Below are 16,075 nucleotides of genomic sequence, written 5' to 3' on the forward strand. Positions count from 1 at the left end.
CTCAAACAATGAGGGTAAAGTTAATTTGTAAAAGGAAGTACCCATGCTTGAAAGTGATGTCTAATTAGGAGGCAGATAAAGTGATGAATCAGAGAAAGGTTTGGTGAAATGGGATACACCCAATTCTCACAGAGAAAAGAGTCTATTTAAGATTGAACAATGCAGAGAGAAGAAGGCAGCTTTACCAGGAGATTTTTCAGGAATGGGTTGAAGAAGAGAACAAGGTAGATAGAGATAAACAAGGTAGATACAGATAAAGACAGAATGAGGCAGGGTAGGAGTCAGAAGATCAAAACTGGCTGTAGAGTAAGTTTGAGGCCAAGCAGAGCAATCCAGTTATAGGCCAAGAGAGAAGCCAGATTGTATCAGTCAGCTTGTAGAGGAGTTTAAGTCAGAACAGTCAAATTGAATCTGCCACCCAGAGCTAAGAAAGAACTAGAAAGGATGAGCTTATTTAGAGTCAGTCTCAGAGGCTGAAACCATTCTAGACCTAGATTAGATTGTGAGAAGGTTAGAAGCTTCCAGGACTGGGCCTGGGTAAGCAGATGGAGGCAGTAAGCCTCAGAGATGACAATTACATTAGGTGAAAAGAAGCAACTTTAACTGCACCGTAATTTTTTCACTGAAGGTAAGTATGCCTCACTCTTTTCTCTATATATTTGGGCTACTGTTGAAATAGGTATTGATGGGCATATGTACAATCTGGAGACTCGGCTGTTTTAAACTGGAGAGATGGGCTGGCAATGATGACTCAGCAATTAGGCAATCGCTGTCCTTGCGGAAGTCCCAGGTTTGGTTCCTAGCACTTACATTAAATAGCTCACAACCTCCTGTAACTCCAGCTCCACTGCGAGCCAAGACCTTAGGTATCTGCAGGTACCTGCACTCACATGTGTATGCACACCCACATGCATGCTTACGATTAAAAGTAAATCGTGAAACATCAGTGCCTTTGGATCTCTTTCTCCTAGCTGGGCTGCCTTGTCTGGGCCCAGTGGAAGAGGATAAGCCTAGCCCTACAGTGATTTGATGTACCAATGCGCGGTGGTACCTATAGGGAGGCTTCCCTGAGGAGAAGGGGAGCTGGAATTTCATTGATGGGGTGAGAGAGTGGAACTGGGAGGAGAGGAGGGAGGAGGACTACAATCGGGAGGTAAAGTGAATCAATAAATTAATGAAAAAATACATAATAAGCAAAAGAATAAAACTAGGGAAATTTTACATCGTGTTTAATTTGTGTGTGTGTGTGTGTGTGTGTGTGTGTGTGTGTGTGTGTGTGTGTGTGTGTGATGTTTGTGAATGTACATGTGTATGCACATCCAGGTGGAAGCCACAGGTCAACTTAAATTGTCATTCCTTTAGGTACATTCTAAATTGATATTTCAGACAAGTTCTCTCATTTGCCCATAGCTTGACAACTAGCCATGACTCAATGATTTGCAGGCGTATGTAGCCAGACTATTTCAATCTCCCAGGTTCAGGAATTACAAATGTGTACCACCATACCGTCACACCCGGGTTTTTTGGTTTATTTTAATGTGGGTTCTGTGGGATCAAATTTCATGTTTGCTTGGTAACGACTTTGACAACTGAGCAGCCTCCCCAGTTTGAGGTGTAACACTAAAAAATGTACCTCATCATGGAGAACTGTGAAGATTTGCTTTCAAATCTGGTGATGACAGGTAGTTAGAGCAGAGAGGCTGTTATCTGAATTGTGACAGGGCTAGGAGAGCTAGTCATAGACCACATTGCTTCTAAATAGGTACTCCTCTCCTAACTTTACCCTGTGGATGCCTGACTTTTGTTCTGATTCCTAATAAATCAGAAGTTGATCCAGAGAAGTTACAGTATGACAATACTTAATCATTGTGATGGCTTGTATATGCTTGGCCCAGGGAGTGGCACTATTAGAGGGTGTGGTCCTGTTGGAGTAGGTGTGGCCTGTTGGAGTAGGGGTGTGTCACTATGGGGGTAGGCTTTAAGACCCTCATCCTAGCTGCCTGAAAACCAGTATTCTACTAGCAGCCTTCAGATGAAGATGTAGAACTCTCAGCTCCTGAACCATGCCTGCCTGGATGCTGCCATGTTCCTGCCTTGATGATACTGGACTGAACCTCTGAACCTGTAAGCCAGCCCCAATTACATGTTGTCCTTTATAAGAGTTGTCTTGGGCATGGTGCCTTTTCATAGCAGCAAAACCCTAAGACACCCATTGATTCTATTTATTCTAAAGACACCGACAGTTAAGACATGACTTCAAGTGACAGCTAATCAAGACCTGTCTGAGAGGGGTATAAGCACTTCCCCTTCTTTCTTTCTTTTTTGTAAATATTTATTTATTTGTAGGATAGTGACATGTATGGCACAACTCTAATGTGGAAGTCAGAGGACAAGATATGGGAATTGGTTCTTCCTTCCAGCACATGGATCTGGGGTTTTGACACCAGGTCCTGAGGTTCAACAGCAGGTACTTCCCCCCCACTGGACTCTTTATCTGTCCTTATTTTTGAGACTGTTGACTTTTTCCTCTCTAACCAAGACCCCATGTAGGAAAAATTAAAAGCAAGGCAGCTAGTTGGCCAACTGCTATATTCAGATTGCTTTTCCCAATTAAACTAACAGCTGTTGCCTTTCCCTTTCACATTAGTGTCTCCATTAGTGTTTTCAAAGTGACAATCCTATATAGACCCTTTTCCTGACTCCTGGACCTTACCTCTTTCTTAGACCTGAGACTTTGCCATTTGAAGTATTGTTGCCCTATTACCTTGAAACCTGGAGAGTTGTCCTTGACCAAGCTGTTGACAAATGTTTATAATGTGCTTCTGGAGTTCAAAATGTATGCTTTAACATTTTACAACACAGACAGGATTACTTCTTTCTGGAAGCTTTGTTCTTTTATTTGGGGCCAAAGAAATTGTGTAGCCCCATTCAAAGGATGATGCTAATTGTATTTTCCAACAAACTCTGCTGCCAGGCTCTCTGCAAGTCTTCACATTCAAATATCTATGAGATGTGGGATAATATCAGTGTCAGGTAAGCAGTATTACGGAGAAATAAATACAGTTAAAAGCAAACAAGTATTTTTAAAGATATTAAATTGGCTTTAAGAGCTAAATTTGATGATGGTGATGGTGATGATGATGATGATGGTGTGTGTGTGTGTGTGTGTGTGTGTGGTTGTACGTGTACATGCATACACACACATGAGTGCATGTGTGTGAACATGCACATATAGGTAACTGCAGAGACCAGTAGGGGGCACAGGATCCCATAGAGCTGGAGTTAAAGGCAGCTGTGAGATATCCTACATGGATCCTGGGAATCAAACTATCCTGATCTTCAGAAAGAGGGATAAATGCTGTAACTGCTGAACCATGTCTCCATTTCCAACTCTTAAAAATTTAAAAATATAATGATATTAATAACTTAATAGTAATGTCTGTCTTGAATAGTAGTTATAACAATTGGGAAATAACTCATGTACTCCATCCTTCATACATTAACAGGGTTTACCTGCTTCTGCACCTGATGCCCCTCAAAAAATGTTTAAATATCTATAATAATCACAATACTATCTGTCCAGGTCTGTCTGAGAACCTGTAGGGGTCCATGGGGAGCACACTCTATGCTGGAGTCCCACTTTCTATCATGAAGAGCTAGGTTCTACAGATTGTTCAAGCTCACGGGGTGGAAGGACCACTGGCAACAGGCCTTTTATTCTTCACTGACTTAATGTACAAGTGGCCAGTGGGTACAACATGATTCATGTGTCTCAAAAGTCCTGAAGTGAGGGGGAAAGTCCTTGAACACGATGTTTCAATTCTGCAGCTTATGCTAAGGAGCTGGTGGAGCAATGCAGAGGTTTAAGCACAGGCCACCCAGGCACAGCTGTGCCCAAAGTAATATGCAGCCAATAAAATATGATGAAGATATGTGATCGTTGACGTGGAAAAATGATAGTCATCATGGGGCACATAGAAGTAATTCCATATGCATACATTTGCACAGAGAAAAGCTGCAAGGATACACACTAACTCTCTTAGCAGTGATTGCTAGTGATTTAATGACCATTTGTATACTTGTGTTTTCTTTTCTCTTCCTACAGTGGAAGTAGGATCATTTGTACAAATAAATAGATGAAAAAGGAGCTGTCACATCACCATGCTCAGTCCTTATTTACCTTGCTTGGGAAGAATTTTGTGGGGAGAATGTATATATACTTTTATTCATTCAAAAACTTCATGTCAATCACTTTTCTGGGTGCTAATGATGCAAAACTAGACAAGGCAAGATGCCTTACTTCACAGAACTTTCTTCCCACTGTAGAAGGCAGATAATTATCAAACAACAAATGCAGAACTAATAGTATAAGAGGCAGGGATAAGCACTTTGAAGAAAATATATTAAATACTTGAAGGTGGTGTTGAATACATGGGGTGTGAGAGACTTCTGTAAATTAAGTCTTAAATCTTTCATTGTGGTAAAACTGGAGTAGAAAGGCAGTCAGAGATAGATTTTAAAAGATCTGGAAGAGAAGAACATTTTATACACAAGGAAAGCAGATCAAAGGCTTTGAGACAGGAAGAAACTTGGTATACTTGTAAAGAAAAAAGATTGTGTGTGTGTGTGTGTGTGTGTGTGTGTGTGTGATGCAGTGAGGGAAACAGCAGAACTAAGAGACACTACAATGAACAAGATTCAAGTCACACAGGTCTGGAAAACATCAAGAATCATTTGAATATTATCTAAAGTGTGTGGTAGATGGAAATTTTGCTTATTATATCAAAGAATCTCAAATCTGTACCCTTGAGAGGTGTAGGCCATCTACTGACCAAGAGTCCATGCTAGAGGGGCATACATTTCCACTCCTTATATTTGGGCCCTGAAGACCTCCTTGAGAAGTGAAGCAGAACTGTGGGCCAGACCATGGAGATCAGGGGACAGCAAGTTGCTCATCTCTGTTGGATGTGCCCCAACTGGATGCAGCAGGCAGGGGATTGACTTAGAAGGAGTCTAACCTGGATATTCCTGCCCCCTTTTTTCCCCATGCAGGCTTCCTCAGGAAGGCAGGCAGGGCTGAGGGCAGGAAGATGGATGTTAGGGGATAGTGAGAAGCTTACCTCTGTAGGCTGTGCCCCAGGTGGACCCAACAGGCATGGGGGAAACCTATATCTAAAATCATCAGAGGAGAGAGTCTCAATTAAGGAATTATTTAGATCATGGACCATGGTAGACATCTGTGGGGATTGTCTTGGTTGTTACTTGATATTGGAAGACTCACCTTGCATGTGGGATGCACTTTTCCATGGGCTTGGCCCTGAACTGGGTGAGAGTAAAGACAGCCAACTTAGTAGCAACAAGCAACTGAGGACTTGTTTCCTGTCTCCTTGCTCTTGACCATAGATTTTCTATGACAATCTGCTTGGATTTCTGCCTTGACTCCTCCACCATGATGAACTATAACCTATAATTTTAATCTTAGTAATCCCCCTTTCCCGACACTGCTATTTGATCAGTGAATTATATCATAGCAACACAAATGAAACTAGGAAAAGATGTAAGACAGTAACTGTCATCTATTCAAGCCTGCTTGTCACTGCCAATTCACTGAACCAAGCTGTTACATGTAGCTTTGTTCTACCTGTATTTGCTCTGGGAAGTGGCCACACGACCAGCCCCCTCCTAGCTTCCCTTGAATCCATGGATAAAAGACATACACACAGTTGTTCATTTTCAACCTGCCTTCTTGGCACAATTGCTGGGTGCTACTATCTCCCAGCTGGAAAACGTATGTGCCAGTATCATTACTCTTAGCTCCACTTCTCCCACCTAACTTAGTTGGTCAGTTGAATCGAATTCCAGCTTAACATCTCTGACCACTTGCCTATAGGAGCCGCCACAGCCCACCATTCCTACCAAGACCTCACATGGTTGCCTGGTTCTCCTCTCTCCTTCCTTTCATTTCCTTTTTCCTCCAGGGAGCCAGCAGTCTTGCCTGTACCTTCCGCCCAACAATTGGCCCACGGCTTTCTTTACTGGCAGATCAAAAGAAGCAGTCAGGGAAGAGGACCATAGCATCAGAACCACCCTTACACCAAGCCTCTTTTTAGAAAGTTTTAGTTGTAGGACCAAAACTAAGCTAATATTTTACTTTGAATGAAGTGTGAGGACCCAGATAGAACATTTTAAGCCCCAGAACAGAAGCCTTTCAAATGGAAGGTAAAGGAAGGTGCAGAAAACACTGTGCACCACAATGTCTCCTGTCCTTCTATTCTACATGAACCATGTTAGGTTGTTACCTAGCAACACAGAGCTCATCTCTGGTCGATTTGCAGTCATTCCTCATTTGTCATCATTTGTCTAATCAGATCTGATCATAAACAAAATCTCCCCATATCCCACTGACTTCTGTTTGTAATTAGAATCTTTCTCCATCAGGGAAAGGACATTAATAGCCTCACACCTCTCATGTGCTGATTGATTTGTGTCTTTCTGTCACTGTCTAATATCCCACTCCCTCCTGTCTTCCATGACTTTCGTAAAATTTCAATTTTTTTCTCATAAGCTGCCATCAATCCAGGTGCCTTTGTAGAACATCTCCACATTAAGTCTCAGCTGAAAAGGTGGTTTGCTTGGGCAGTATGCTGTTTATCTTAAACACAGCATCTTCAATGATATTACGGCAACTGACTTTACCAACATGAGTCCACACTAGAAGCATTTCTCATTATCGGTGGTAGTAGGCACAGGTTGCATATATGTGTATACATATACATATGCACATACACACATATGTGTGTTCACATGCATGTACACCACACACACACACATACACACACATACACACACACACATACACACACACACACACACACACACACACACACACACACACACATATGCCTGGCATTCTCATCCTCTTATTCTCCTAACACAAATCCTATTCCTTTAAGGACTTCAACTAGAAGCTTTGAGTTTGGCTAGCATTAAAACTTAAAGGAACAATGGTCAACATCTTGGCCGAGTCACAGTTTTTCTCCTAGGATGAGCCTGATACCAGTAAAATCATATTTTGGAGGTTGTCTCTTCTATCTTTTTTGAAATAAAGTGATATAGGCTCAGAGTTGCCTGAGCCATATGAAAAGAGAACACTGAAAGGCAGAGGTTTGCTGTGTTTTGCTATAAGTCTACTCAAGTTGGGTTCCATTCAAGGCTACAAAACTGAATTTAAACAGTATAGAAATAACCCAACTGAGCTGCAAATGCCTTTAGTTTTAAGAAGTAGTTGCATATGCATTATCCTCACAACCATCTTCAACTGAGTGTAGTTATGTAGATTAGAGGTAGTGGATGTGAGCTGGACCCATTTGACGGATGAGAAGATAGGTAGAGAGCAATGACTTGTTGTCTAGCAATGCAGCTGAGATCAGCCATGTTTAGTCTCAGCCCAGTCTCTGAAGCTATAGCAGGCAGTCTCCATTGCTTCTAACACCTGTTAAACATGAGCAGAGTGAGGACAGTGGGCAGTGATGAAGACACACAGCTCTAGGCTTGCCTGATACAAGACATTTATTTACCTTTTGAGGGAGATCAGACAGCTTCAGCTACAGTGGTAACTATAACTACTGAGATCAGCCTCATGTAAACACAGCTAAACCATTACTACTGTTGCAGCCCTGAGCTAGGATCCTCAAACACATTGAGTTCAGATAGGCACGAGAAGGGATATGATATATTCCTAAGGACAGAATTTGGGAGACAATTGGGAAGAAATATCAGGAGACCTAAAATGTCATGGGAACTCATCTGGCTGGGGGCAGGACTTGCTAACTCCACTTTCTAACACATCTGGCACCTTCCTTCCCTTGAAGACCTCCTCACCCCCTCTCATCTTCTGCATAGATCACTGCAGTAGCACCCTGGCTGTTCACACCACATCCCCTCTTTCACTGCAACCCATTCCTCACAGTGAAATCTGAATGACCCTTGAAAGGGACAAATCAGAACTTCTGGATAAGCTCCTGCCAAAAGGGACAGGACAGAAATGCAGAGCAGAGCATCCTGCAATCCCTGGTGCGCATACTTGTGCTGTTTATCTACAGCAATGTCTGCAGTCAATCAATCCATCTGTCTGTCTATCTGTTCCACCCTCCTTTATCTTTCTGTCCCTCTTCCTCATGCAACTCTCTCCCCACTTCTCTCCCTTCTTCCCCTCTTTTGCTGTATCTTCCTTTCATTCTTCATTGATTAAAAATGTAAATAAAGAGGTAGACTTGACATGAGGCAGGCTTAAGACTACTCTCACAAAGATTATGGGACAAACTTCATGGTTAAAACCAGCTCTAATCTTCAATTCTGGCTGTCCTTTACAGATCTGAGAAGGTTTTGTTTCCTCTCCACTATCATTGTAACTGATGTGTGTGGCTAGAGATAGTCAAATATCAATGACTATCATAGAAAAGGCTGTGTGTCTGTAACAATCATCTCACTTTCTACATGTTAAAATAGGTCTATGACTACACAGCCTTCTCCAAGTCCTTAATGAAACTGGACCTGTATCCACAATCTCTTCTTTTACCGTATTCTCCTTTTCATAGTTAATCGACTTATCTGTCTAGATGAGTGGATTGAAACCGTCAACTGTTATCCTCAGAGCTGTTAGTTACTGCAGTGACTTGCAAAGTGAGCTGGTACACTCACTCCTCCCTCCTCCCACTTTGGAAGGAGCAGCACGAATGGCACTGTACAGACATGGCCCTGGATTATAAATCCTGAGGAGTTAGGCATCAAACTGGTTTTGTTCACCATTTTACCAACCTGTCTTACTAGTGACTGGTTTAGAATAGGTGTTAAATACATCAGTTAAACAAAAATGAAGGCCAGAATGGTAATTTTTTCAAAAATCCATAAAAACAAATGAGTTGAGGCTCCCTTGCATTGTCAAGGTTTAGAGAAGGTGTGAGAACTCTGTTGATTTCGCTGGATTGACTTCCATAATACTGATTGGTAAGGTAATCCACATAATTTCTGTTACCAACTGAATTTCTGCCACCTTATTTAAGGACACCTGGGTCAGCTTGCATCTCATAATGGTGAGTAGGATATTTCAAGGCCCCACCATCCCTCAAGATTTAAAACAATACCACAAAGACAAAGCAAAAAGACAGGGAGGCATGGAAGCATACGCTAGCAGATATTTAAATGTCAGAGGTAAAGAGGTCACATCCTAGGACAGCTGAAGGAAAGGAGAGGCAGGAGGAAAGATCAAAAGGAAAATTCAGCAGCTCCCACCTCTGGGCACTTCCATCAATCACACCAGTGGTTCAATGACAGCAACCACACTGTGTGAGACACAGACTAGACAGACCTTCTTGGTGATGGAAGAGTGTACTCCTAGCTTCTGACTAATGAAACTCCATGTTGAGGGGCTACTACACCTGCTACCCTCCCTCCTTCAGTTTGAGCATTGACTTGGCTGACTTCAACTTGGCAGCCATTCATAAGATTAGATAGATGATAGATAGATAGATAGATAGATAGATAGATAGATAGATAATGAATAAACATTTATACACACATAAAAATAATATTATGCATAAACATATCCATACACACATAAAAATAATACTATGCATAAACATATTCATATACACATAAAAATACACATCTACATAGGAGATATACAGGTAAGGCTGGACCCTCAGTAAAATCATAGGTAAGTCAAGTTGGGAAGACATTATCAGAATTCAGAAACAATCTATATAAATCAGCCAGATGAATTACTTAAAGTCATCTGGATCCTTCAATATAAAGTCTTGAAAAATCTCTTAGGAAAGCGGTCAGGAGAGACACTTTGAACATGATCTTGTTTTCCCCATCCTTTTTTTTTTTTTTTTTTTTTTTTTTTGCCGCGGTTGGCCGAGCATAGAGTCATGTCTGGATCTCTGTAGAGCTGTGGAAGGGAGGACTGTGAGTCAGAATTACAAGAAGAAATACATCATTTGTTATTCTTGTGCACACTGAGCCTATATTGTCTGTCTACCTGTGTCACCAAAGCTACATAGAAGTCACTTCTGTCTGGCCATTGCTTGGCTCAACACACTGAAAACATTTGGTAGACGCTCTCTGGAGAGCCACAGAACCTGCAGAGAGCCCACAGCACAGGAACTGGACCAAACAAGGACTAAGGACCAGTGGTATACAGTAAATATTTACAGGCTGACTTCCCACGAGAAGAAAATATGCATAAATGTTTTTTACAAGTGTGAGTTTCAAACAAATTAACAATGTAGTATATAGAGTATGACAATGACAAGTTAGCAATATTTTTTCAATTTTTAATTTTTTGAATTTTTAACATTTTTATGTTATTTATTCAGTGTGTGTGTGTATGTATGTGCGTGTGTGTGCACTCGCACATGTACATGTGCACTTGCAAGCAAGCATGCATACATTCTATGGCCTGCATGCAGAGATCAGAGGACAACCTGTGGAAATGAGTTCTCTGGTTTTATCCTTAGGGTTTTGCGGAACTCAAGCTGTCAGTTGTGGTGGAAAGCGCTTTCCCTACTGTGCCATCTCATCAGCCCAATATTCTTTCTTATACATTTTATGTAGTCAGCTACTCCTCATAGGAGGCTTTCCTTCGATTTAGGAGAAACTCTAATGTCTGTAACCAGCCTACTTCCTTGTTCACAAGCAAGATAAAAGAGAAATAAACAAAGGGGGATTTGAAAACAGAATTCTCTGACCACCCACAATCCACTTTCCCTTGAATGCCTGGTCTTCCTGCCTTTACTTGTGGAATGCTGGGGTCAAAGCTGTGTGCCACCTAATCCATTTTTTCATAGTGCTAGAACTGTAACCTACGTGCATGGAGCTCCAGTGTTGCCTCTGGGGTTGGACAGTCCAGCTGTGAACTCCATTTCTTCCTCACGAGCTGTGGAGGTCCTTAGCTTACCTCACAGCAATCTCCTCCTGTCACATAGAGATTCATGTGAGTCTACTTCACTAAGTCATTTTGAGGATTAAGCAAGATGATGCATATGGATTCTTAACAGCTTTTTAATTAACACAGATTCATTATGAATATTAAAGGTAAATTGTGGGATATTAACATACATGCATACCAGGTGTGACCAGCCAAGTTCTTAGCAAAGGAACAGACAGAAGTGAAGTCTCAATAAATTTCACTTCCTAATTTAGATGGTAGAAATCAACAAGTGCTTACCAACTGACTTTTCAAAGCCTCCGTATTTGGGGTGTGTATGCCTTTTACTATTTTTTTACATCATTTACAGGTTTCAGGACTCAGTTCAGCAAAGGTTGTAATGGATGGTTATTATATGCATGACAGGGATACAGGGAGTCAGTAGAACCACTGTCCATGGGGTCATACGTGGAAGAGATAAATTATAAAAATAATGAGAAAATGAAACCAGCGTAGATTTCTACCAATAGAAGAATGGATAATGGCATGTGGTAAATAGACACAGTGGGATTTTATTCACCTATAAAGAAAAGATAAAGCATGAAATCTGAAGGAAAATAGATATGCCTTGACAATACAATATTAAACAAAGTTATCCAATTGCAGAGAAGCAAAAATTGTACTTTCTTCCTTATGTGTATCTCCTGGCCTATAATATGTACACATATAATATGTGTACTGTATGAGTATGGATAAAAGTCTCAGAATCTGGAAAGGAGATAAAAAAGAGCAACGCTGGGTACTGAGGAAGGATGGAGATCAACACAATGACCTTAGGACAGGAAAGGGCAAAGCATCTGGCTGGGGAGGTTATAAGCTGGGAACCGAGAATGCAGTGGGAGCAGGGCAGGAGGTGGGGTAAGGAGAATTACACACTTCATCTAAAACTGTCACAATGGATCTAACACAGCATATGATGGTTAAAGTAATACAGACTTAGGGGCTGGAACAATCATTCAGCAGTTAAGAGCAATTACTGCTCCTTATAGAGGACCTGTGTTCAGGCAGCTTACAACTGCCCGGACCTGCAGCTCTAAGGGATCTGGCCTCTGAGGACACTGCATTCACATTCGCAGACACATACACAAACGTGTAATTTTAAAAATTAATCCCTGAAATAATAAATAGCAACATTAACATTTAATAGCTTTATTTCGAAGTAGACCATTACTAAACCTGTTTGTGGAGAAGAGATTGTTCATATATCATGGCAGAGCTTCAGCTGGGGTTCTATAGGATGGTTTCCTGAGACAAAGAAGAGATTGGAGCAGGAGAGGAGTGTCTTAGGTCTACCTAGGAACCAATAACAATCTAGTTTCTTTCCTCCTGATGATACCAAGTAAATGATAGACTCAGAGACATAAAATTGATACAAACTGGTAGACACTCTGAATCACAGCATTCCTGGAAAAGGTGGTCCTGATTAAGCCCTAATGGTCACCATGGAGAATTGACATGGAGGACATAAAGTCAACCACTTTAGCTGCCTCCAAGGGAAGAACATCTGTTGACTGTTTCTCATCACATAGGGTGAGAAGAAGAAGAAGAAGAAGAAGAAGAAGAAGAAGAAGAAGAAGAAGAAGAAGAAGAAGAAGAAGAAGAAGAAGAGGAGGAGGAGGAGGAGGAGGAGGAGGAGGAGGAGGAGGAGGAGGAGGAGGAGGAGGAGGAGGAGGAGGAGGAGGGAAAGAAAGAAAGAAAGAAAGAAAGAAAGAAAGAAAGAAAGAAAGAAAGAAAGAAAGAAAGAACAAACATTTCCAGGTGGACCTTTGCTCTCTCACTCTTTCTTTTGGTGACCCACTAACCCTATCATCATCCTCACCCAAGGCAAAATGTTCCTCTTGGGAAGAAACTACACATTTCTATTCTTACTGGGAAAACAGAAGACACTTGGGAAAGATTTCTCAAAACCAGCTGTCAGTTCACACACACACACACACACACACACACACACACACACACACACATATCTCCCAAGACAAGGTCCAAGGAGGCTGTGTATGTGTCTAAAGCTCTGACACACTGTACTAATAGAACAAGCTGAGTGTTCCCTAAAGAACAAATGAAGCATTAAAATATCCCTCCTTTGACGACTCATCCACACTTCCTCCTGCTCTCAAGCTGGGAAAATAAATGGCCAACAAGAAGTGTTTTAAAAGGGATGTAGATTTCTAGATATTTTCGAATGATGTTGCCCTATTTAAATAGTGAGAAGCCTTCTCTAATCTGGCAAAGTTATGGGCAAAGGAATACTGCTTGGTACACCCTTCTCTCAGATGTCTGCTAGAACCTGGATGAAGCATCTCAGGGTATATGAAAATACAGGAGTCTCTCATGAGAAATGGAAGAAGAAATGGAAGGAAGGAAGTTTGGCGGGCATGAAGAACATTGTTTTATATTTTTATTCATGTTGTATATTGCCTGTACATTCTGTAGAAAAGAGAGGGAGTGGTGGCTATTCTTGGTTGTCAACTTGACTACATCTAAAATTAACTAAAATCAAAATGCACCTGTGAGGAATTTTTTTCCTTAATTGAATCATTTGAAGTAGGAAGACTAACTTCTAATCCAGATCTTTGAGGTGGGAAGATACACCTTTAAACTGGGTCACACCTTCTGCTGGCGACCTATATAAAGCACTTGGAAGAAGGAAGGTTGCCCTCCCTTTGCCTGCTCACTCCTGTTCTCTCTGGCAAATCCATTCCTTCACTGGCATTAGAGCATACTTCTGAGGGATTCCAGCATCTACTGAAGCACAACTGAGACATCCAGCCTCATGGACTGAACAACTACTGGATTCTTGGATGTCAGAATTGTGAGCTGGAATCAGCTGGCCAAAATGCGTCATCCCCATGTAAAATCCAACCCTGGGGTCTGCATGTCAATGGCATAGACACAAAGGGGGATATGGGGAGCTGAGAAGTAGCTCATGTGAAACCATTCAGTAGACTGAACAAGTGATGGATGATATGTCTGCAGTGTTACAAGCACAGTGTGAGGGTCGAGTATTTAGAATGCTCATTAGGAGTGATGGAAACTTAAAACAAAAAAATTGAGGGTCTGCTCTTCTCTGGAGTGTCACTTCTTGGTGTTTAGGAGGGAATGACCATGGTTAGAGGAGAGTGTAGGATGAAGAAGGGCCTCAACCCTGGCCTTCAGATGCCATGGTTTGGAGCTCAGGGCTCTGTGTGACACAACTTGCTCAGACACATACTCCAAAGGTTCCAATTAGAGCCCTGTCTTGTGGATCGTTGAAGGCCTTTATCTCAGAAAGTGGGACAGGTAGACATACCAAACATGACCAGTCCACACTGGGAAGTGCTAAAAAAAATTATAAAACATGTCTCAGAATTTGAAGATTCATCATGAATAGAAATTTATAAAATATCAAACCCATCTTAATAAGTTGCCCTTAGGAGCCCAGCTGTTTCTTCTCTCAAATCTGAAGCATGCAGGTAAATTAACCTGCTCAGGGGATAACAGGAGAGATGGAAAATGTTGTTCCTCACTTGGAAGGGACTGAGAGCAGAGGACCTGAAGAGACTCTGTGGAGTGCATGGGTCAAGGAAAGGACTTACAATACCCTTTTCCCCCAAGCCAGAGACACACAGAACAGAACACAGAGGCTTCAAAGGCTCTGACTTGACCCCCCACCCTCTACAGTACCAAGTGGGGACTGCTGGGTCTGATGATCCAAAAGCTTTGACATCAACCCAGCCCAGCTGTGCCAGTAATTAACTGTTAGATTTTATTTTCTATTATGGCCTCCCCACTCTTGCTTATATGTCTCCTGATGGCTTCACTTTTGTCTGCAGCCTGATTCTAGGTTTTAAGCTTCTTATGTGTCACTCAGCAAATGAGACATTCTCTGCCCATACCTCTTACGCATCCCCTTTTGTTTCTACATCTCCTCCTCTTATTATTTCTTAATTAGAACCTTCTATAGCTTTGACAGTCTCTAAAATCTGCAGTCCTTAACTCTTCCCCTCCCAGTTCCTTTAAATGCCTCAATTCTTTTCTTTTTAAAGTGGATCTTCTACTCTTTCCTATTCTCACCAACCCTACTTCCCTCCTGACCTAATCTAACTAACATGTGAATATATTCCATACTATCTTTGGTTATTTATCTTCTAGTTGTTACTGAAGTCAATGAGGACACTGTTGTTAATGGACTAGCACAACATTTGCATAAAGGCCCATATCCAGCAGCTGTTCCTGTAATTAATATTCTATTCAGAGAATAATATACAGTCCACATCAGGCACCCTGGGCTCCTAGACAGAGGAACTATTTTCTGAACTATGCACCTCGGCTCTGCCATATCCAAGTCCCCCAAGTACTTCCAATAATTCAATAGAAAGAAAAGAGCTGATAAAAATAAAGTCTGAAACAACAAAATAACCAAGGTGTAAATCCCAACTCTGTGCCAAGAACCCAAAACCCACAGATTTTCCAATAATTACTGGGAATGATACCTATTGAGAGTGAGTTAGCTGAAACTCTAGAGAACTAAAGGGGTTGTGGGTTTGTTCAAATAAACTAAAGAGGAATCGAAACTCCTGCTCGAACACAGAAACAGCTGAATAAAAAGAGGAGGGTGGTGTGAGACATGAACAAGGAATTTAACCAAGAGGAGGACTGAAGAAAAACTGCCCTGACAAAAGTCAAATCAAAAGCTCTGAGGAAAGTGTCAGCAAGAGAGAGAATGGGCGAAGGACAAGGAGAGAATCTGGCCTGAGGACAGGGAGGAGGAGGAAGAGCAGTCAGAAAGGGACAAAGATTAACAAAGAAGGAGGAGCTTGTGGGAATTCCAAGACAAGTGTGACCATGAAAAAGGCGACTCTGTGGGTTACAGGCATAGAAAAGGGAAGAGAATCTCACTCTAAAGGCACAGAAACCATCTGCAAGTCAATCTTAAGAGAAACCTTCCCAGAGCGAGGAAAACTCAATCTAGGTACAACAGGTATTTAGGTCAGCAAACAGAAAAGCCCCTATACTACCTCCCCTTCTCACTTTATAGCTGAAACACTTAACTATACAGAAGAAAGGGCATGCCCAGAGAGCAACAAAAGAGAGTCAGCAGGGCAA

The 16,075-nt window shown here is 41.6% G+C and overlaps 1 long non-coding RNA gene across 23 annotated transcripts in view; it reads left to right on the plus strand.

Annotated features, from left to right (window-relative positions):
• Positions 1-1,943: 1,943 nt before the first annotated feature.
• The window catches only part of LOC102553349 (uncharacterized), a 62,518-nt gene continuing 48,386 nt past the window's right edge, over positions 1,944-16,075 (plus strand). For 11 of the 23 annotated variants that reach the window (XR_010055356.1, XR_010055353.1, XR_010055350.1 and 8 more), the window contains exons 1-2: positions 1,944-2,124; positions 2,347-2,467. This is a non-coding gene — a long non-coding RNA (uncharacterized LOC102553349). Of the gene's footprint in view, positions 2,125-2,346; positions 2,468-2,974; positions 3,034-16,075 lie in introns of all 23 variants that reach the window. The other 12 variants (XR_010055354.1, XR_010055362.1, XR_005490230.2 and 9 more) reach the window with 3 other exon arrangements.

The sequence above is a fragment of the Rattus norvegicus genome, chromosome 10 (assembly GCF_036323735.1).
Source record: "Rattus norvegicus strain BN/NHsdMcwi chromosome 10, GRCr8, whole genome shotgun sequence".
NCBI classification, from domain to species: Eukaryota; Metazoa; Chordata; class Mammalia; order Rodentia; family Muridae; genus Rattus; species Rattus norvegicus.